We start from the raw sequence: 24218 nt of genomic DNA, 5'->3' as shown, positions 1-24218 counted from the left end.
TGGAAAATAGTTTGTTGGGATTCTAATTGGGATTGCATTAAATCTATAGATCAAGTTGGGATGGCTTGGTATCTTCATAATATTGATCTTCTAATCCATAAACATAGAATATCTCTCCATTTATTTACGTCTTCTTTGATTACTTTCATAGAGTTTTGTTGTTTTATACATATAGCTCTCATATATATTGTTAGACATACACCTATTTGATTTTGGGAAGTGCTAACATAAATGATATTATTTTTTAAATTTTAAATTTCAATTATTCATTGCTGGTTGTGATGGTCAGAAAAATGGCCTCCAAAGATGTCAATGTCTTAATGCCCTGAATCTGTGAATATTTAACCTTAAATTGCAAAATGCACTTTGCAGATGTGATTAAGGATTTTGACATGGGGAGATTATCCTGGCTTATCTTGGTGGATCCAGTGTAATCATTAGGATACTTACAAGAGCGAGGCAGAAGAGTCAGAATCAGAAAAGGAGATGTAATGATGGAAAGAGAGTCCAGAGAATCAAAGAAAGCTTTGCAGATGTGGTGCTCCTCATTCAGAAAATAGGTTGAGTCCATGAGCCACAAAATGCAGGTGGCCTCTAGGAACTGAAAAAGGCAAGTAGATGGATTTTTCTGTAGCGTCCCCAGAAGGAATGCAGCCTTGCTAACACCTTGATTTTAGCTCATCTAAAACAATTTCATACTTTCACCCTCCAGAACTGTAAGAAGATACATTCGTATTGTTTTAAGTCACTGCATTTGGGGTAATTTGTATACATATGTATAGGAAAGCATTTGTCTTTTGTATATTAACCTCATATCCTGTGTCATTGCCAGACTCACTTACTGGTTTCAGGAGTTTTGTTGTTGTTGATTTTTTTGGATTTTCAGTATAGACAATCATGTCATCTGTAAACAGAAAGAGTTTTATTTTTTCCTTTCTGATCTATATATGTCTTATTCTATTTGGGCTGCTAGAGCAAGATATCATGAAGTGTGTATCTTACAAACAACAGAAATTTATTTCTCAGCTCTAAAGGATAGGAAGTCCAAGATCAAGTGCAGGCAGATTTAGTGGCTGATGAGGGCCCTCTTCCTCATCGACAGCTGTCTTCTCTCTCTACCTCACATGGTGAAAGATGTGAGAGATGTTTCTCAGGCCTCTTTTATAAGGGTACTAATCTCCCAAATGAAGGCACTGTCTCCATGATCTAAATCACCTCTCAAAGGCCCCACCTCCCAATATTTTCACCTTAGGAGTGAGGATTTCAATATATGAATTTTGAGGGGATATAAACATTTAGACCATGGCAATATACCTTTTATTTCTGTTTCTTGCCTTATTGAACTAGCTAGGACTTTCAGTACAATATTGAATAGGAGTGTTAAGAAAGGACATCTTTGTCTTGTTCCTGAGCTTAGGGAGAAATTGACCAGTTTCTTACCTTTAAGTATAATGTTAACCGTGGGTTTATTGTAGCCTCATTCTTTCTCAAATTAAGGGAGTTTCTTTCTATTTTTAGTTTGGTGAGAGTTCTAATCATGATTTGATGCTGGATTTTGTCAAACGTTTTTGTGTGTTGATTTATATGGTCATATGATTTTTCTTTTGTTTGTTAATATGTTGCATTACATTGATAGATTTAAAAATTTGGAATCAGTCTTCCATACTTAGAATAAATCCAGTTTGGTCTTGGTATATAATAATTTTTATGCAATGTTGGATTTAATTTTTATACAATGTTGGATTTAATTTGCTACAATTTTGTTGAAGATTTTTGCATGTTCATGATAGATATTGTTCTTAAGGTTCAATATCAACAAAAATTTGTTGTAATGTTTTCATCTAGTTTTGGTGTTAATACAGTACTGACCTCAGAGAATGAGTTAGTAATCTTTCTCCTGCTTCTATTTTCTGGTAGCGATTTAGAGGAATTGGTATCATCAATGTTTGGTAGGATTTACTGGTGAAAACATCTGGGCCTGGTGCTTTCTTTTTCATAAAGTCATTATTTATTGTATTAACCTACTTGGGCTGCCATAAAAAATACAATAGATTGAATGGCTTTAACAATAGAAATTTGTTTTGTCCCAGTTCTGGAGGCTGGAAATCTGAAGAGAGGTTGCCAGTATGGTTAGGTTCCTGATGAGGGCTCTCTTCTGTCTTGCAGATGACTGCCTTTTCACTTCACTGTGTCCTCTTGTGGAAGAGAGGAGAAGAGAGGAGAGGAGAGGAGGGGAAGGGAGGGGAGGGGAGAGGAGAGGAGGGGAGAGGCAAGTTCTCTTGTGTTTCTTCTTACAAAGCACAAGTGCCATTATGAAGGCCCCATCCTCAGGACCTCATCTAATCCTAATTTCCTCCCGAAATTAAATCTCAAATGTCATCACATTGTGGTTAGGAGTCAACACATAATTGGGGGTCATGGTGAGGGTAAGTCACAAAAAATCATTCTGTAGCAATTATTGATCTTAATGGATTTAGGACTAATGCTACTTATTTCTCCAGTGAGTTTTAATAATGTGTATCTTTCAAGCAATTGTTCATTTAAATAATCAGTTTTTGGGCCAAGAATTGTTCATGCTATTTCTTTTTTTTTTAAATATCCTTGGGAACAGTAGCCATGCTCTTTAATTCATTTTTAATATTAATTGTTGTCTTCTTCCTTTTTTATAGTTACTTGGCAAAAAGTTCATAAACCTTATTGATGTTTTCAAAGAATTAGCTTAAAAAATATTTTTTGAGAAAGGGTCTTACTCTGTCACTCAGGCTGGAGTGCAGTGGTGTAATCATGGCTAACTGTATCCTTGACCTCCTGAGCTCAAGCAATCCTCCCACCTGAGTCTCCTGAGTTGCTGGGACCATTGGTGCACACCACCATGCCTGGCTATTTTTTTAAAATTTATTTTTATTTTGTAGAGACGGGGCTTCACTATGTTGCTTACTCTGGTCTCAAACTCCTGGGCTTAAGTGATCCTCCCATCTCGGCCTCTTAAAGCACTGGGATTATAGGTGTGAGCCACCATGCCAGGCCAGAATTAGCTTTTGTTTTCATTAATTTTTGCTATTGTTTTCCTATTTTCAAGTTCATTGTTCTGCTCAGATTTTTATTACTTATTTTCTCCTGTTTGCTTTTTAGACTTAGATGCTCTTTCTTCTTTAGTTTACTTATGTGGAAATTTAGGTGAGTGGGTTTGGATCTTCTTTTCTAATATATACATTTAATGCTATAAATTGTCTTCTAACTACTGCTTTGATTCAATCCCTCAAATTTTGATAAATTGTATTACAATTTTCCTTTAATTCAAATACTGTTTATTTTATCTTGAGATTTCATTGACCAGTGTTATTTAAAACTGTGTTGTAAATAACCCCATTAAAAAGGGGGCAAAAGACATTAACAGACACTCCTCAAAAGAAGACATACAAGAGGCCAATAAACATAAAAAAAGTTCAACATCATTAATCATCAAAGAAATGCAAATCAAAATCACAGTGAGGTAACATTACACACCAATCAGAATGGCTATTACTAAAAAGTCAGAAAACATATCCTAGCAAGAATGCAGACAAAAGGAAACCCTAATACAAGATTGGTGGGAATCTAAATTAGTTCAGCCACTGTTGAAAAGTCTGGATATTTCTCAAAGAACTTAAAATAGAGCTATCATTCAACCCAGCAATTCCATTACTGGGTATATATCCAAAAGAAATAAATCATTCTACGCAAAAGACATGCACATGTTTGTGGCAGCACGATTCACAGTAGAAAAGACATGGAATCAACCCAGGTGCCCATCAATGGTGGACTGGATAAAGAATATATGATATATGTACACCATGGAATATAGTATGCAATCATAAAAAAGAATGAAATCATGTTCTTTGCAGAAGTGTGGATGCAACTTGAGGCCATCATCCTATGTGAATTAATACAGAAATAGAAAAGCAAATACCACATGTTCTCACTTACAAGTGGGAGCTAAACATTGGGTACTCATGAACATAAAGATGGGAAAAATAGACACTGGAAGCTATATGGGGGTGGGAAGGGGGAAATGGTTTAAAAACCAACTACTGGCTACTATGCTCACTATCTGATTATGGGATCGTTTGTACCCCAAACCTCAGCATCATGTTGTATACCCATGTAATAAACCTGCACATGTAGTCCCCGAATCTAAAATAGAAGTAGAAATTAAAATTATAAAAAATAAATAAATAAAAGTGTGTTGATGTGGTCTTATTTCTGAGATCTCTATTCTGTTCCATTGGTCTATGTGTCTGTTTTGGTACCAGTACCATGCTGTTTTGGTTACTGTAGCCTTGTAGTACAGTTTGAAGTTGGGTAGCGTGATGCCTACAGCTTTTTTTTTTTTTCTTAGTATTGTCTTGGCTATGCAAGCTCTTTTGTGGTTCCATATAAATTTTAAGATAGTTTTTTCTAATTCTGTGAAGCATGTCAATAGTAATTTAATGGGAATAGCATTGAATCTGTAAATTACTTTGAGCAGTATGGCCATTTCATGATATTGATTCTTTCTATCCACGAGCATGCAATGTTTTTCCATTTCTTTGTGTCATCTCTTATTTCCTTGAGCAGTGGTTTGTAGCTCTCCTTGGAGAGGTCCTTCACATCCCTTTTTAGCTGTATTCCTGGGTATTTTGTTCTCTTTGTAGCAATTGTGAATGGGAGTTCATTCATGATTTGGCTCTCTGTTTGTCTATTGTTGGTGTAAAGGAATGCTTATGATTTTGCACATTGATTTTGTAGCCTAAGACTTTGCTAAAATTGCTTATCACCTTAAGGAGCTTTTGGGCTAAGAAAATGGGATTTTCTAGATATAAGATTATATCTTCTGCAAGCAGAGACAATTTGACTTCCTCTCTTCCTATTTGAGTACGCTTTATTTCTTTCTGTTGCCTGATTGCCCTGGCCAGAACTTCCAATGCTATGTTGAATAGGAGTGGTGAGAGAGGGCATCCTTTTCTTGTGCCGATTTTCAAATGGAATGCTTCCAGCTTTTGCCCATTCAGTATGATATTGGCTGTGGGTTTATCATAAATGTCTCTTATTATTTTGAGATATGTTTGATCAATAGCTAGTTTATTGAGAGTTTTTAACATGAAGGGATGTTCAATTGATTGAAGGCCTTTTCTGCATCTATTGAGATAATCATGTGGTTTTTGTCATTAGTTCTGTTTATGTGATGAATTATATTGACTGATTTGCGTATGTTGAACTAGCCTTGTATCCAAGGGAAAAAGCTGACTTGATTGTGGTAGATAAGCTTTTTGATGTGCTGCTGGAGTCAGTTTGCCAGTATTTTATTGAAGATTTTCACATTGATGTTCATCCGGGATATTGATCTTTAACAAACCTGACTAAAACAAGTAATGAGGAAAGGATTACCTATTTAATAAATAGTGCTTGGAAAACTGGCTAGCCATATTCAGAAAACTGAAATTGGACCCCTTCCTTATACCTCATACAAAAAGTTAACTCAAGATGGATAAAAGACTTAAATGTAAAACCCAAAACCATAAAAACCCTAAAAGAAAATCTGGGCACTACCATTCAGAACATAGGCGTGGGCAAAGACTTCATGACAAAAATGCCAAAGCAATTGCAATAAAAGCTAAAATTGACAAATGAGATCTAATTAAACTAAAGAGCTTCTGCACAGCAAAAGAAACTATCATCAGAGTGAACACACAACTTACAGAATGGAGGAATACTTTTGCAATCTACCCATCTGACAAACGTATAATATCCAGAATCTACAAGGAACTTAAACGCATTTACAAGAAAGAAGCAAACAACTCCATCCAAAAGTGGGCAAATGACATGAACAGACATTCTCAAAAGAAGACATTCATGTGACCAACAAACATATGAAAAAAAGCTGAACATCACTGATCATTAGAGAAATGCAAATCAAAACCACAATGAGACACCATTTGATACCAGTTAGAATGGCAATTATTAAAAAGTCAAACAGCAGATGCTGGTGAGGCTGTGGAGAAATAGGAACGCTTTTACACTGTTGGTGGGGATGTAAATTAGTTCAACCGTTGTAAAAGAAAGTGTGGCGATTCCTCGAGGATCTAGAACAAGAAATACCATTTGACCCAGCAATCCCATTACTTGGTATATACCCAAAAGAATATAAACCATTCTATTACAAAGATACATGCATGTATATATTCATTGCAGCACTATTCACAATAGCAAAGACATGGAATGAACCCAACTGCCCATCGATGATAGACTGAATATAGAGAATGTGATACATATACACAATTGAATACCATGCAGCCATAAAAAGGAATGAGATCATTCCTTTGTGGGACATGGATGAAGCTGGAAGCCATCATCCTCAGCAAACTGTCACAGGAACAGAAAACCAAACACCGCATGGTCTCACTCCTAAGTGGGAACTGAACAATGAGAACATGTGGACACAGGGAGGTGAACAACACACACTGGGGCCTGTTAAGGGAGTGCGGGGAGGGAGAGCATGAGGATAAATAGCTAATGCATGCAGGGCTTAATACCTAGGTGATGGGTTGGTAGGTGCAACAAATCACCATGGCACATGTTTTCCTATGTAAAGAACCTGCACATCCTACACATATATTCTGGAACTTTAAAAAAAGGTGTATTGTTTAATTTCCAAATATTTGATGATTTTTCAGATATCTTTCTTTCTGTTATTGATCTCTAGTTTTAATTCCCTTGTTGTCTGAGCTGATACTTTGTATGATATCTATACTTTTAAATTTGGTAAGATGTGCTTTATGGCCCAGAATGTGATCTAACCTGTTGAACATTTTGTGTGATCCAAAGAAGAAAGTATATTCTAGTGTTGTTGAATAGCAAATTCCACAAGTGCCAGTTAGAAAAAATTGACTGATATTGCTGTTTAGGTCAATTAAATCTTTACTGATTTTCTGCCTGCTTGATTATCAATTGCTGAAAGATAGATGTTTAAGTCTCCAACTATAACAGTAAGTTTGTCTATTTTGCCTTAAAGTTCTATCAGTTTTTGCCTCACATAGTTTGATGCTCTATTGTTAGGATTGTTGTGACTTTTTGGATAATCAATCCCTTTATCATTTAATCATTGCCTTGTTTATCCATGGCATTTTTTCTTATTCTGAAGTCTGCATCATCTCAAATTAATCGAGTTACTTCAGCTTTCTTTGGATCAGTGTTAGCATGGTGTATCTTTTTCCATCCCTTTACATTTATCCTATCAGAATCTTTATGTAAAGTAAATTTCTTGTATGCAACATATAGTTCAGTTCTGTTTGTTAATTCACTCTGACAATGTGTCTTTTAATTAGTATATATGGATCATTTGTCTTTAAAGTGATTATTAATATACTTGGATTAATATCAACCATGTTTTTACTGTTTTTTATTTGTTGCCAAAAGCTGTCTTTTCTGCCTTCTTTCATTTTAATTGAGCATTTTATATAATTCCATTTTCTTTTCTCTCTTAGCATATTATCTTACTTTTACAAATATTGTTAGTGGTTGTCCTAGAGTTTACAATATAAAATTTTAACAAATCTAAGTTCACCTTCAAATAAAAGTATTTCATTTCACATGTAGTCCTGATTTGTCCCTTGCATCTCTTGTGACGTTGCTGTCATTCTTCTGGTTATCCAGAAGATAGAAATTGTTATTATTATTTAGTAACAATAAATATACAATAAATAGTTATCTTTTAATCAATTAAGAATATGAAAAATAAAATATTTACTTTTTCTTTATTTATTATTCTCCCTTGCTCTTCCTTTTTAATGTAGACTAAAGTATCTGGCTTACTTAGTTTTCATTCTATCTAAAGACAATCTTTACACATTTTTTACATGATAGATATGATGGCAGTGAAGTCCCTCACTTTTTGTTTTATAAAATATTTTTCTTTATTTATGAAGGATAACGTATTTTGATATATAATTCCAGGTTTTTTTTTTCTTTTAACACTTTAAATATTTTGCTTTTTGTTACTTTATTTTAAATACTACTTGCATAGTTTCTGGTGAGAAGTCCGCTGTGATTATTATCCTTGTTCCTGTATAGGTAAAGCATTTTATTTCTTTCTGGTTACTTTCAAGATTTTCTCTTTGCATTTAGTTTTCTGCAGCTTGAATATGATATGCCTATAGATAGTTTTTGTTTTTGGAGGGAGGAGAGGGAGGTTATTTATTCTGCAGGTTATCTCTGAGCTTCCTTGATCTGTGGTTTGTTGTCTATAATTAATTTTGGAAATTTCTTGGCCATTATTGCTTCAAATATTTCTTTTGTCTTTCTTTATATTCTGGCATTCTGTAATATTACATCTTTTGAAATTGTCCCATAACTATTGGCTATTCTGTTTTATTCTGTTTGTTTGTTTGTTTTTCTTTTTCATCTTGTCTTCTCCTTGCATTTACTTCAGGAAGTTCTGCTTACGTTTCTTTAAGGTCACTGATTATTTCCTTGGGTTGAGTCTGCTGATGAGCCCATCAGATAATCTTCACCACTCTTGTTCTGTTTTAGATTTCTAACATTGCCATCAATTCACCAAAATTATCATCTAAGTCAGGAATGTCCAAGCTTTTGGCTTCCCTGGGCCACATAGAGAGAAAAAGAATTGTATTGGGCCACACGTAAAATACACTAATGATAGCTGATGAGCTTAAAAAAAAAATTGTAAAAATATTTTAAGAAAGTTTACAAATTTGTGTTGGGGCTCATTCAAAGCTGTCCTGGGCTGCATGTAGCCCGTTGGGCCGTGGATTGGACAAGCTTGATCTAAGTGTTGCTACTAGTTAGTGGTTCCAATGGCTTTTGCTCCAGATGATCTTGGCTTTGGGTTCCAGTTTGCCCTGGGACCTATGTTCTCAGATGGGTTTTTAAGAAGTCACTGATTTTCATTTTATATAGCCCAATCTAAAAATCTCTGCTCTAGAAGTTTGCACTAAAATATACTGGAAAAAAAAGATTAATTCAGAACTTTAGGATCTCTGTACCAGGAATTTAAGATTTAAAAACTCAGGAGTTGTGTGATTTTGGGGGTGAGGGGTGCACATACATCTTTCTTTTTTTAAACTGATTTAAAACTGAAATTTATCATGTCTTTCAATTATAAGCATAAGCAACAAAGCACAACAGTATTGGCAATAGCTGTAACATTGTTACCAGTGGAACTCACACATATTTTCATATTACATTTATAGTTTTTTTAAATAAAATGTCATTTATGCTAAACCCTTTGAAAAATATACTAGTTAGTAGACTCAGCACTTGATCTTATTATTTAAAGCATTAGTGAAGATGCAGACATATAACTAAACCACGAATTTGCTTAAATATTCCTTTCACTAACTATATTTTTATTTTATAACCACATTTTTATTTTAGTCTGGCGTGACCTGTACTGGACTTCTGACCTACAGAAATATAATAACCTGTTGTTTTAAGCCACTAAGTTTGTTCTACTTTGTTACAGCAGCAATACTAAACTGATACACAAAGGATCCCTGTACTTCATCAAAATATCAATGTTGTCCATGACACACAAAGAACCCAGCTGTAGTTTAATTCAGCATCACAGTCCCAACATGTTTTAAAACGTGTTTCAGGTAAAGATCTTCTTCCTTAAGGTACTTTACTGCTTCAGGCCTCTGTGGTTTGCCTCTTTCCCTAAAAATCCTTAAATGTTTGGCACCCATAAACATGAACTTGAGTTTTCAGCATTCAATTCACTCATTCATCCAACACTATTTGAGTGTCTGCTGGGTGCCAGTCATGGGGCTAAGCTCTGCAGGTACAAGGATGAATAGGACTCTGACCACATTCTCAGTATAAGGGGAAAATAAATGTGATGGAAATAAATGTTATAGAATTAAATAATTGATGATCATTAAGACACCCCAAATTTTGGCACTGAAAACAATGATTCCATCTATGTTAATAAAGGCATAAAACAATTGTAATAAATTTCTACCTTATCTCTTCCAATTTGGTTCCTAAATTTTCTAACTATGTCCATGGCTGATTATGACAGCTCAATTTTTTTTTCTGAAAACTGTGATGCATATATAAACTTAGGCACGTAACTCAAGAGTAGCTTTTAAGGAATTGATTGCCATAAGCAATCAATTGAATGTAAACTTATATCATTGAAGAATGCATATGGGTGGAAATGTTGTACTAGCAAAATCTGATGAGGAAAATGATGTATTAGAAATACAGAAGAGTGATGGCTTGTTCTGAGTATGCCTCTTAGGTTGAAATAAATTATCTTCTGTTATAATCTCAATATCCTTCAGTAAGAGTAACTCTGAAAATGTATGTTGGTGCCAAAGCAACATCACTGTGTATTCTTTATGATAATATGTTTTAAAGTAATAATCAGAAGACCATGAAACTCTTTAAACACCTGTTAGAATTAGGGAGTGGTAGAAATCTAAATTAGGCTGTTGGAATATTGCAGTATTCCTACCGGATAATAGAAAGTCCATAGGCAATTATATGAAGAGACAATTCTTGAAAAACAGAGTTGATTTTTTTCTTGGAATACACTTTCTAATTAGTTTTACTTGAGCACCTTCCTTTTTTATAGTTTGCCAAAATGTACTATCTTTTATTTACAGCTTTTGGTCCCAGGATCATTCAGCCTAGCTCATAAAAGATAACAATATTGCATTTCTAAGTACTTGCTCCTAGAATTGGCAAGTTTAGTCGAGAAAAGCTGGAATGCCATTAAAACAACACCGTCATCTTTCAATCGGTCCTTAGCTGAAGTTAAAATCCCACTCATTCTACATGATCCAGGTAAAGATCTTCTTCCTTAAGGCACTTTACTGCTTCAGGCCTCTGTGGTTTGCTTCTTTCCCTAAAAATCCTTAAATGTTTGGCACCCATAAACATTGAGTTTTCAACATTCAGTTCACTCATTCATCCAACACTATTTGATTGTCTGCTGGGTGCCAGTCATGGGGCTAAGCTCTGCAGGTACAAGGATGAATAGGACTCTGACCACATTCTCAGTATAAGAGGGAAATAAACGTGAAAAATGATAGTTATAGTACACTGTGATAAGCACTGTCATAAAACTTGGAAGATTATCACACATTGACAATTATAAAATTATGGAGATGTGTTCTCTTTTGTTGTTTTTTAAGTCCCTAAAATGTTTTATGCTTTGTCTCCCTGTATTACCATGCTGATCTGTTCATAATGCCTGTTCTTAATTAAGTCTTCTTGATAAAATGTTTTTCTCTTACTGTGCTCTTCTCTTATTTTTTCCCCATTCTTTCCATTTCTTACTGTGAACAGTGAGAAAGCATTTCTTCTCAGCCCAGTGCTACTACTTTGAGTTAGTAGAGGGTAGTGGTTAAAAATTCAGGCTCAGGGTAGAGATTACCTGCATTTGAATCTAGGTCCAGCCACTGGATAGCCTTTTAACATAGGCAAGTTATGCAAACTCACAGTGCCCAAATTTCCTCATCTGCAGAATGATGAGGAATAGCACCTATTCCACAGTGTTCTTGTTAGGATGAAATGAGATACTGTGTGTAAAGTGCTTGGCATATAATAAGCACTATGCAAATAGTGGCATTATTATTTGACAGCAGAACAGAGGCCAGCCATTTCTTCAGTTTATAATTTAGGGCCAAATAGAAATGCTATTAATAAGAAATTTATTGTTTTTATTTTGTATTGCACATGACTGCTGGGAAGCCTCTGTAGCATAGAGTGAGTAGCCCCTTAACAAGAACCAAAATGGAGGGTACGGATGAGGCTCAGATCATCACCACCTGGAGAATAGAGACGGTGCCTGAGTCACCAGGAAATCTGTCCCCTGCTCATCCCAGAATCCCCGAGCTTTGACTTTTTAAGAGAACATATGACAGATAATGCCATCTGAGAAGGTAAGCAGCAGATCTTCTAAGTGGTAGAATTGAGATTTGAATCTTCGGCTTTCTGACTTTAAAACATGTTTTGTTTTTTTTTTCCCCTCTATAAATAAAGTGTGTTCCCAATGGGACAAGGATCCAATGAATGAGTACATAGGAAAGGGACTTGTACAAGAGATGCTGTGATAAAGTGGTCTTAGCAAGAATTGGGAGCAGACATGGGAGTGTGGGATGTCATCCGCTGTCTAGGGCAATAACAATGTAGAACAGGGACGATATTTCTTAGTGGTGCTGCCATATGCTTAGATACACCCTACGCTTTGTTGGTATGAAGTAGTCTGTAAGATGATTGGTTGTTGGTAAAACTACAATCAGTATTTGCCTTTAAATTATACCATGCTGGCCGGGCGCGGTGGCTCACGCCTGTAATCCCAGCACTTTGGGAGGCCGAGGCGGGCGGATCACGAGGTCAGGAGATCGAGACCACGGTGAAACCCCGTCTCTACTAAAAATACAGAAAATTAGCCGGGCGTGGTGGCGGGCGCCTGTAGTCCCAGCTACTCGGAGAGGCTGAGGCAGGAGAATGGCGTGAACCCGGGAGGCGGAGCTTGCAGTGAGCCGAGATCGCGCCACTGCACTCCAGCCTGGGCGACAGAGCGAGACTCCGTCTCAAAAAACAAAACAAAACAAAAAAAAAATTATACCATGCTGATATTCAGTATTTACTCTGCTGGAGTGTCATATAGATTTGCTTTTTCCTCTCAATGTTGTGGCACTACATTGCCTTAAATTCTAACACATTATTAGTGTTTTAAAAGAGCCTGTCATTTTATATTCATATTAATGAAATTCTGATGTTGTTAAGGTTCACACAAGAGTGTCAAGACAAGGCAGAATTCACACAATGAGCTTCCTGCTTCCTACAATGCTCTCGGCCAAAGGGCTCTCTCCACTGGCAGGACCTTGTTACAACAACCCCACCTTCCTGCATTCCCACAGCCTGGACCCTGAGGGCTGCGTGGAGCCAGGCATGGGTTTGGGGAAGAAGCCAGGCAGGATTCTTAGCAGGAATATCAATTGTGTGAGGAGTCATAAAAACTAGAAAAGGAATGTGTTGTTCAGTAGTTAAAGATGTGCTGGGGCCTTGGTTTAACTATTTTAAACCCTTGGAAGGATTTGGAAAATGAATTGAGAGCTGGTTTGTTATTTTTGCCCTCATGGGCCTTTCTTTGTGTGTCTTTTTAACAAGCACAACAGCTTTAGAAATCCTTTCTCTAGTGATGTTTACTTCTTTTCTACTTGGGAAACATTCTAAGGCTCACAGTGGTACTTGTGGCACCCCAGCACATCTCCCCACCTCTTATCCCCCATCTCTCCCAATCTCAAAAGAGAAAATGAAAAGCTACTGACCATACCTGAAGCTTTGTCAAAACTCTTTGGCACAATTCAGTGCCTGCAAATGTTACAGGAGTGTGTGCAGATAGATGCAAAAGGGCGTTAATCAAATCAAGAGAATGCTATTCAACCGAGACTCATTTCCAGCTCTCTGTTGTGTAGTTGCCTTGAGAATAATTATGTGCAAGCACTGCTTGGATTGTATGGTGACCTGGCTAGGGGAAGAAGATTCTGGGAATAAACAGCAGCTAAGCAGCAACAGCGCTTGCCGTCTGTTTAAATAATGCTCTGTAAAATCTTCAGGTAGCCTGTCTAAACCCTGGGATTTTATTTTCTTCAGGGCTACTAACCACCTCTGTGCTACCAAACTGTACAGGAGAAGCCTTCGCATTTTATCTTTTAAAAACCTGCTTCTCACCCCTCCCTAAATACAACTACCATCACGCTTTTTCATGATTATCTCTGACTCTTTTAACATTTGCATGTGATTAGTTTTCTTTCATTATTAACTAGCCTTGAATGAATCTGTAGTCTTTTATATTTTATAGATCTTATATAAAATACATCATATTTGTTTCATAAAGATCTTGTTTTTCAACACTAATGACTGTAGATGCCTAGTTTTTGCAGCATGCTAAATCTTAATCTCAATTTTGTATCTGATTAAAATCATCTCCTTAAAAAATCAATAAAAGAAAGAACACTTTTTTTTTCCAGGTGCTCCCAGGTTGATCTTGTATAGTAGGAAGGTACAAGTGTTTACATATATTTGTCCAATCTAGAAAAATTTATTACACATTCTGATTCTGAGTGAAAATACAGAATTACTATCTTTAACTTTCAGGAAGCAAGGACTATAGTAGCATTTTTTTTTTTTTTTTTGCTAATGGAAAATCTCCATTATTCCATAATTTTTGGAGCCTATTGCCAAATTTGGTGGAGCATGAATAGAGCTCTGCTTTTATCTTTATGGTGCTTGAATCTTTGCTCTCTTTCTTGGCTTTGGAGAAGTGTACAGTTGTTTTTTCCTTCTTCTTTTCTCAGTCCTTCTCTGAAATTCTTGGATGGCTTGTCTGCCTCTGTTCACTGTTTTATGGCTTTAGAGATCAATTTTATATCTCTTGCCCTGACATCTCTCATGAGCTCCAAGTCTACATTTTCACATACCTGGTTTAATTTCCACCTTAGACTTGGCCTGTCTAACATCGACTGAGCTCACATCTTCCTCACTCCATCTTTTAGCACATTTGTGCCAAAGTTGTTTGCTGCCTCCTTTAGTCAGGCTCCAGGGGGCTTTACTAAGATTTCTATCATTTATCTTGATTGTTCCTGATTTAAAAAATCATTTAAATAATAAACTAATCTTACTTTTAATTCTAAATCTTCCTGGGTGGGTTTGAATTCAAAGGTTTATTTTGTTTATTCAAAATCCACTGTCTAAAAATTTTCACTTGTGTTGAAGTTTTATGAAAAACTGCAAAGTATGAAAAAACTTAAAAATACATACTTTCTACATGCTTAGAAGAGTCTTAGAAGTCATTTGGTAAATTACTCATTACATAGATGAAGAATTCATTATAGACTGTAGTGAGTTGGGTTTCTAGGCCCTTGGTGAAGCTTTGCTTCTACTAAATATAATGAGAAAAGTATGGTTGTTAATGAATTACAAATTCCACATCTCTGTGTACATTCATCTTTATTTCTTCATTCATAACATTTTGAATCTTCAGACCTATGAGAGGAGCATCTTTTGGGAATTATATGCTTTATATTTGCAAAAGTCCATTTCTAAAAGTCTGACTTGAGTTTAATATAACTTGAGTATATTGCTTTCATTCAGAGAACATGTGTCTTTGGGCCTCATCACATGTTTCTTGTGTAGAGTCACTGCCTCAGACCTGTCACACGGCCAGTCTCAAATCATTAGCCAAGTCCAAGTTTTGCAATAACCAACCCATTAATAGTGACACAATAATGGGAATTTAGCAGCAACATAAATTATTTTAGATTGATCAAATCACATGTTATGAACACATTAAAAAAAGAAATGCTGTTCCACTTTTAGAATGACCTTATTATGTGATGAAAAAGGACCTGAAGAGAATGTGGGCGCTGCTAACTTCTAGAAGTAAGGAAAGTACACTTAGATATGGGCATAATTTTTGGTGAGCTGAAATTCCTGTCCACAAACTAATAAAATTTGATTCATTTCTCTAAATGATCATCTCTAAATAGATCTATACAATACTAAGTACGTACTGGCTTATATGGCTGTAGTTACTCATAGTTATTTGAAATGAGCCTGTGGTGATGGTTTGAGGCTAATATAATTATTTTCTTCCACTGTGGGCAAGGTATAAATCCTCCAGGACTTCTGAAATGCCCTTTTATACCCCTTTCAGGAAGGTAAAATGATTGCTTTATCAAATCCATGTCTGTAGGAATTATATTTCTATGTATGCTATTTGATCTAATAAGATCAAATAGCACTTTTTATGGAGCAACTTGTCTCAGTCTTCATTTATCTTAAGAGGAAGGAGTTATAAAGACTACGGTGGGGACATTTCACTTGGTTTGCACACTATTGGTAAAAGGATAAATGTTAAAAGAGGATATAATCATGACTTATACAAATACGAAATAGATACATGTCAAAAATTTTATTTCACTCACTAATTAGTGAAGGAACTGGAAAAGTTGTTAAAACTGGTTGCTACAAAGGAGAATTTAAACAGCCAACTAATACACAAGCTCTTCAGAAAGGCTGATTTAAATTTGCTTAATAGATGCAAAACTAGCTTCTTCAACAGTGGGAGAGGGAAGTCAATTGAATTTCCACTGGACAGAGTTTATTTGCATGCCTCTAACCAAGAATTATTTGCATTGCTATCAGTTTTCTGCAGGTTAATGTCTACCTTTACAGAATTATAAAATAGCTGAAGACAATGAAAAGCACAAACTTCACAAAATTAGATAACCTTGGGTGTGTTCTAAACAATGCATTGTTTTGCATTAATGACACCCTTAGTAACTTTTGGTCTACTTCATTAGCTTTCCCAGTTTTTCCCTACAGAGTGCCCTCTTCTTTTGGCTTTAATTTTTTCAATGATTTTGGGGAAGGTAACACCCAATTTGTGTTTCAGAATAATTTTTATTATCTCTGCTTAAGCCTTTTGTTCCCTTTTCTTCAAGTCCAGCTTAGGCAACTCAGTCATCAACGTGTCCTTGAGAAGAGCATATCCCCAAATTGGAAAATAATCCTGTAGGGCATCTGAACATAACCACATTTGGCTTACTTGGTGAAGCAGTTGTCTGAATAGAATAAAACTGGCTTGGAACAGGCGAGCGTTAGACATTTTAAAATGCATTTTAAGAAACATTAATTTTGGGCCTTTTTGCTTACCATATTTATTTGCTATTTTTTTTTTGTTTGTTTTTTGAGACAGGGTCTTGCTCTGTCACTCAGACTGGAGTTCAGTGGCACAATCATGGCTTACTGCAGCCTCTACCTCCTGGGCTCAAGCAATCCTCCCACTTCAGTTTCTTGAGTAGCTGGGACTACAAGTGTGTGCCACCATGCCAAGCTAATTTTTAATTTTTTTGCAAAGATAGGGGTCTCACTATGTTGCCCAAGCTGGACTTGAACACCTAGGCTCAAGCAATCTTCCCACCTTGACCTCCCAAAATGTTGGGATTATAGGCATGAACCACCATAGCCACCATACACTGCTATGCATTTTAGAGTAGTTAATACAACTGTGACAAATTACAGTGGGAGGTAAATCAATTAATATTGTGAAACATTAGCAAAAATTTAAGGTCATATGGTCCAAGCATCTAAACAGTTCTATTGTTACTTCACTAATGAATTAATTCATTTATTCACTAAATCAGAAGCTCGGTAAAGGCAATAACTTCATCTGTTTTGTTCCCTGTTGCCTCCCCAAAGCCTTGCACAGTGTTGGAGGCATAGTATATTTGTGATATACACTTACCCAGTGAAATTTTAAGAGTAATTTATTAACCACCTACTCTTTGTCTGACACTATGATAGGTGCTGGGGATTAAAAATAAATATATAATGTGCATTATGATTAATATTTTAGAAAAGTTCATCATCTTTTATTGGATCTTTTCCCCAAAGGAATTTGTCCTTGATGAGAGAATTTTAGGCATTATGGCAGACTAACTGGAGAACAGTCTGAGTTTTCCCCAAATCACACCATATAGGTAGGTTTCTTTTGAATGTGTGCTTAATATTATCTCTAGTGGGATCTCCTCAAGCAGTATGCTTGGTGTCACCCACATAGGGACATTGGAGGTTGCTGAGATATAGACCACTGGCTTCAATAGCTGCAGTTCTTCAAGTTCTCCTAGCAACCCTTCACCATGTTTCTGAGCCTGATCAGAGATTCTTCCTCTTATAGCAGCCTAAGAAGAATAGTCACCACTACCAATTAGTATGTGCCAGAATCTAGGCTAAGTACTTTGTAACTTTTATCTTATTTAATCCTTATACCTACCCTATGGAGTAGGTGAGAAGTTAAGGATTATGATTTCAATAATGCAGCTAGTGAGTGGCAGGGTTAGGACAGGATTTGAGGTCTGCCTGAAGTCAAAGACCATACACTTGGAACTGTGTAGCCTCAATATCTAGAACTGATGTGATGAGAATATGGGTGAGTCTATGTTGAGTGTTTTTGGGTCTACATGAGTGGAAGTGAGAGAAGCAGGAATTTTTTTCCTTCCTTCATGATGCAATAAAGAAAAAATGTGCATTATCCATTTTTGCTCTGCTGTAGACTTCTCTCTGTCTAGGCTCCTGTACAATGAAAAATTGCATAGTGACTCTGACAATGGAATCAATACTTCTATTAGCTGCAACATGCAATTTGAAGGTTCAGAAGGTGATTGAATTATGTTTTGTGGAATTATTATCCTCCATTGGTAGAGCATGTGCTGCCATAGCGGGACTGAGTTTTTCAAATGTGTCTAGACCCCAGAGAGGTCAGCCTTTCATACAATGGCATTTTGACCCTCTCTTCCACCCTCAGCCTGAAGAGTTCTGAAATAGGTGCTGTCTGCCCATAAATCATCCTTCAGATCTTTGTATTTACAGGACAGCTTGGCATTTTTCTTCTCTCCATCTTTCAAAATTTCTAATACCCTTAATGTTTGATTTTTTCCCTCAGAATTTTCTTCTCCTAAAATGTCTACATTTTGGCTTCCTTTAGTTTCGTTTCCAATTTTGAACTCAGTGTGCTCCTCTGAAATCATTTCCCTCCTTCTAATTAACCTGACTCCATTACACACACATTCCCTATTCTTAGCTTCATTGTATCATCTACATAAATTACTAAAGTTATTTCAGCTTTATCTCAGACCTCCTTTAACACCTACTCTTCAGAATTCTTGGTTTCTTGCCATTATCCCTGATTAGCCTTAAATCTCTCTCCTTTTCTTTTCTTTTCTCTTCTCTCTTCTCTCTTCCCTCCTTTTCTTTTTCTTCTTTCTCTTTCTTTTTCTTTTTCTTTTTGATGGAGTCTTTCTCTGTCACCCAGGCTGGAATGCAGTGGCACGATCTCGGCTCACTGCAACCTCTGCCTCCTGGGTTCAAGCAATTCTCCTTGCCTCAGCCTCCCTAGTAGCTGGGATTACAGGCACATGCCACCATCCCAGGCTAATTTTTGTATTTTTTTAGTAGAGACGGGGTTTCACCATGTTGGCCAGGCTGGTCTCGAATTCCTGACCTTGTGATCCACCTGCCTCAGCCTCCCAAAGTGTTGGGATTACAGGCGTGAGCCACCGCGCCCTCAAATTCTTTTGATTATCTCTTTCTAATGTCCCACTAATGTGAACTGAGGGAAAAAAAAAAAAAAGAATGTGTGGAAAGCTAGAATAAATTCTATAAACATTTATATAGTCATTTAGTTTTTAAAAACAGACTCTACCCAACTTTGTTGGTCTAAGTTCTAAAAGGTCCCTTTGGGGTAAAAAATAACTACATAGCATATTATAGCAAAATAACTGTTTTAAGAGTTTAATTTTCAAGTTTTATTTGATCTGTGACTATTTCAGTGCAATAGTTTATGTATGCTCCTTTAGTTTTAACTTTTTATTGTAGAAAATTTTAAAAATATACAAAAATAGGATAGTATTAACTGCCATGTAGCTGTCACTTAGTTTTAACTATTTATAACTCATGACCAATCTCATTCTATTTACTTCCTCCTTCCCCTTGAAGTGTTTGGAAACAAATTCCAAACATCGTATCATTTTATATAAGTATTTCAGTATGTATTGCTAAAGGAAAAGCAGCACTTTGGGAAAAATTATAACTACAACTAAACATTTTCTTAAAGATCATCAAGTAATAGCCAATGTTCTAATGTCCTTGTCTCATTTATTTTACAGTTTGTTTGTTTCAATCAAAATCAAGTTCATGAATTGGATTGGTTGCTATATTTTGTGTCTTTTTAATATGTAGACTCTCATCTCTTTATTGCCATCAATTTATTTATTGTAGAAGTCAAATTATTTGCTTTATGGTGTTGCCAACAGTTTGGATTTTGTTGATTGTATTCCTGTGGTGTGTTAAATGTATTGCTTTATCATTTGTATTTTCTCTAAATTGGTGATCTGATTCAGATCACCGTAACTAGATTCAGGTTTGACTTCTTGGGAAGGTTACTTCATAGGCAGTATTGTGTACTTTCGTCAGGAGGTAGCACAATGCCTGGTTGTCTCTCTTTTTATGATGTTAGTCACCATTGATTTTCACATCCTAGATTCACAGAGCAACCAAATAAAGATGATTGAGTGAATGGCTAAAGAAATAAATATATTCAAATCTGTACTCATCTCATGTCTTTCCTGATGTAAGTATAGAAATTAAGATTATTTAAAGATCATAATAAATTTTACCTCCTCCAAATAAATATAATTTTATTCAATAAAGTTTCCAAGGACCTAGAGAATTTAGGATCGTTATCTTGTCCAAGGAGACCTTGGAATATTTGTTTGGAGTCACTGTGGAAGGTATATGCACATACTTTAGAAAGCTGAGGAGCAAGCTGGCATTCTCTAGAAAAGATTAAAGAACATGGCTAGATATATACTTTTTTAGGTGAGGGAGGGAAGTGGTCTGGGCATGATTATCATTGGTGAGAATGAGTGGGGGAGGTGGGAGAGTTTGTCATTTTATTTTGTACTTGTCTATTGTTTGAACTTTCCCCATGATTATCTAGATGGGATCATGTTCATTTCGATTTTCTTCCTTGTATTTATATAGTTAAAAACGTAGTAAATGCTAAAATGAATGAACGAGTAATTAAATTAAGAAGCTTTTTCAGACACTTGTCTGGATAGAGATGCTTCCCATTCTTGTTTTTTTTTTTTTTTTTTTTTTTTTTGAGACAGAGTCTTGCTCTGTTGCCCAGGCTGAAGTGCAGTGGCTCCATCTTGGTTCACTGCAAGCTCCACCTCCCGGGTTCACGCCATTCTCCTGCCTCAGCCTCCCGAGTAGCTGGGACTATAGGCGCCCGCCACCATGCCAGGCTAATTTTTTGTATTTTTAGTAGAGACGGAGTTTCACCATGTTAGCCAGGATGGTCTCGATCTCCTGACCTTGTGATCTGCCCGCCTCGGCCTCCCAAAGTGCTGGGATTACAGGCGTGAGCCACCATGCCCGGCCGATGCTTCCATTCTTAAGGCACTTACTTGGTTGGAGAGAAAAAACAAAACTAGGACATAGCATTTATGTTTATCAGCACACTTACTGCATGTATACTAAGCACTGGGGGGTTACAAGAGAAAGGATCATATTTCTTTTTAAGATTTCCCATAGGGCTTTCATCAACTCTACCGTGTAGGAGAAGCGATCTATCATCAGGCCTCTGCCCATGCCCCCGAGCACATCATCTATAGGCTGTCAAAGCCCCAAGGTCTCAACTGGCTTCCTGTAAGCCTCTGTATCAGCTGCCTTGCACCCTAACCTAACTTGAAGGCATCCTGCCCCAGGCTGCTTCTCTCCCACTGCAATTCTCGTCTGCACTGCTCTCCTTGCTTTGTACAACTCCAGACTCCGTGGAACCTCTGAACATTGCTTTTTACCTCTTGTTTTAATTAAGCCATTTCCCCCAGTGGCATGGCTCTCCTTTTTGGTCTCCTTAAGGGACAGGTTGATTTTACTTCTTTGGCCAAATTCCCCTTAAGAAGCTTGAGGTGCCTTCAAACTATAAACTTATACATGATAATTTTTCTTCTCTCTTAGTAAAAAGATAATTTTATAATGGCTCTGTTAACTAGGGTTTTTAATAAGTTACACCAATATTTGTGTGTACCCTTTTCCTGGAAGATATATTTTACTTACAGAAAAGAATGAAATATGTTTTTTCAAATTTTTTGTAGGAATTTTCCAGCCCCAAGTCATTCTGGTTGTAGGTTTAATGTGGGACCTGACCGGTGAGCCCACTTCAAATAAAGTAGGGAGCTATGACTCCCCTCACTGCACACAAGAACTTATGTCCCAGGAGAAGAAAGGGACGAGGACTGGTACAGCTCTTAAAGCTGGTGGAACCCATCCTCAGTACCACTCTCCACAGGGCACTGTGTTGGGAAAGAAGTCTAGATCTGCTCAGACAGCTGAAAAGAAAAAAGAGAAAAAGAAACCTAACAAGCTGAGTGCTAAAATCGACATGCCCATTGTGAGAGAACAATAAAAGGTGCATCCCTTGTGAATGTATTTAGTTTCCAATAACAGAAAGTCCACCTAAAAGACTGACATAGGTAGGCATTTATTCTGCTCATAAAGCAAAACATCCAGAGGTGAGATTTTTCTGGTATCAGTTCAGTTGCTCAAGTTATCATCAGAGATCAGATTGCTTTCTCCTCTTTTGTTCTGCTGCCTTACTTTGTTGATTGTATATATATATACACACACACACACACACACACACACACACATGTTTGCTGCATCTTTATCACAAGATGTGCCAGATATTTTGTCCACCTTGACAGAAGAAAGAGGAAGCACATCCAATCATTCTCAACCTCTCTCTTCAGGAAGACAAAAGTCACCAACTTCCTCAAGCAAACATTTGTTTATGCCTCATTGGCTCACGCTGCATTCTCTCGGCACCCTCAAATGTAAGAGAAGCTAGGAGGCCAGGGATCAGTCATTGTCTCACCTGACACTGGATGTGTAGCACATTAGGCAGTGATCTGTTAGCAAGGAACAAGCTGTGAAGCGAGGGTGGCAGGTGGAATTACAGGTAGGCAACCATGAAGGACAGCAGAATCACTTTGTTTGACTGATCCCTAGGCCTTTTGGAATCCTAGAGTGTCTGTCCTCACTACTTGTTTTAAAAAATCTCAAATGAAGCTCAGACTGGAATATGAAGTCACTGATTTTCACACGTGCCTAAGATTATTTGACACTGAGGATTTTGGGGATATGTGAAAAGCAAATCCTAGGTCCAAATAAACTCCCTTGTGTTGAGCTGGGAGGTGCCTTTTCCTGGAAACTGGGGAGAAAGATGATGTAATGAGTTAGAGTTTACTTTTTTCTCTTTTTGGCACTGTCTATCCCAAATGCATGTCTCTTCTTTTCATGGGAGTATGGTAGGAAAAGTAACTCACTCATTTCTTATCAATTATAACTATAAACTTTGTTTTTATATATGTGAGTTAATTTTTCTATTTTTGTCTGTGATTCTGAAGAAAAACTGTGATCTTGGAATCCTTTTCTTTATGCAAACATAAAAGAGGCTAATTTAGCTACAGTTGTGTTTATAGAGATCAAGGGTAAAAATGGTTTTGTGGAAAAGATGACTCATAACTTAATTGATAACATAAAGCACCTAAGTTTAAAACATAAAGTTATGTTTTAAAGATTCTAATTGAAAGACAAATGGGTGCTAGCTAGTCCAGGAAAGGATGAAGAAGCTCATGTGAAATATTAGGTGATTGTAATCTTTATTATTTCCAAGATGCATTTCCACTGAATGGGCTAAAAAATCCTATTATGAGTTCCATCCTCTGTATCAGAACATTTTGAAAGAAACCTGCCAAGATGAGGGAAAATTCCCTTTTATTTGCCAGGATCTAATTAATGAATTGGGGGTTTTGGAAAGCAGCGAGACATGCATTCAGAGCTCTAAGAGATAGAAATTAGCTAAAAGATTTGTGTTCCATCCAAATTCTTCCGTAAGTTTGGAGCTAATATGATACAGTCTTCCAAAATCTAGATCATCAACAGCTAGGATGTCCAATCACAGCTGTTTTTATTTGAAATATTGAAATGTGTAGGAGTTTTTTAATGAAATATTTGAAGCAGTAAGCATACATATATTTTCTTGACTTAAATAGTAAGAAAATTTTCAGAACATTATATAAGTTCATTTCTATTCCTTGTTTTGAGTCAAATAAGTTATGTCTTGGGATAAAACAGGGCCTTGGTTGGGAACTAGGCTTGCTTGTTTTTCTTTTTTTTTTTTTTTTTTTGAGATAGAGTCTCCTTCTGTTGCCCAGGCTGGAGTACAGTGGCACGATCTTGGCTCACTGCAACCTCTGCTCCTGGGTTCAAGCAATTCTCCTGCCTCAGCCTCCCTTAGTAGCTGGGACTACAGGTGCCCACCACCATGCCCAGCTAATTTTTTTTTTGATTTTTAGTAGAGACAAGGTTTCATCATGTTGGCCAAGCTGGTCTTGAACTCTTGACCTCAGGTGATCCTCCTGCCTTGGCCTCCCAAAGTGCTGGGATTACAGGCGTGAGCCACCTACCTGGCCAGGCTTGCTCATCTTTATTGCACATTTCTCTGTACATCCGTATGCCTCCACCCAAGTGAAAAACCCATGCCCTTGAGAGGCTTGTGAGTCTGGCATACTCTACATCTCTGTATTGTTGTCATC

At 36.7% G+C, this 24218-nt stretch overlaps 1 long non-coding RNA gene across 1 annotated transcript in view; it reads left to right on the top strand.

Moving 5' to 3' along the window:
- The first annotated feature begins 10721 nt into the window (after positions 1 to 10721).
- LOC116480987 (uncharacterized) overlaps positions 10722 to 24218 on the top strand; it is a 35624-nt gene continuing 22127 nt past the window's right edge. The window contains exons 1-2 of the long non-coding RNA XR_004251397.2: positions 10722 to 10827; positions 11737 to 11927. This is a non-coding gene — a long non-coding RNA (uncharacterized LOC116480987). The remainder of the gene's footprint in view (positions 10828 to 11736; positions 11928 to 24218) is intronic.

Source organism: Hylobates moloch, unplaced genomic scaffold (genome assembly GCF_009828535.3).
Source record: "Hylobates moloch isolate HMO894 unplaced genomic scaffold, HMol_V3 SCAFFOLD_13, whole genome shotgun sequence".
Taxonomy (NCBI): Eukaryota; Metazoa; Chordata; class Mammalia; order Primates; family Hylobatidae; genus Hylobates; species Hylobates moloch.
This window is presented reverse-complemented; position numbering and strand designations above follow the sequence as displayed.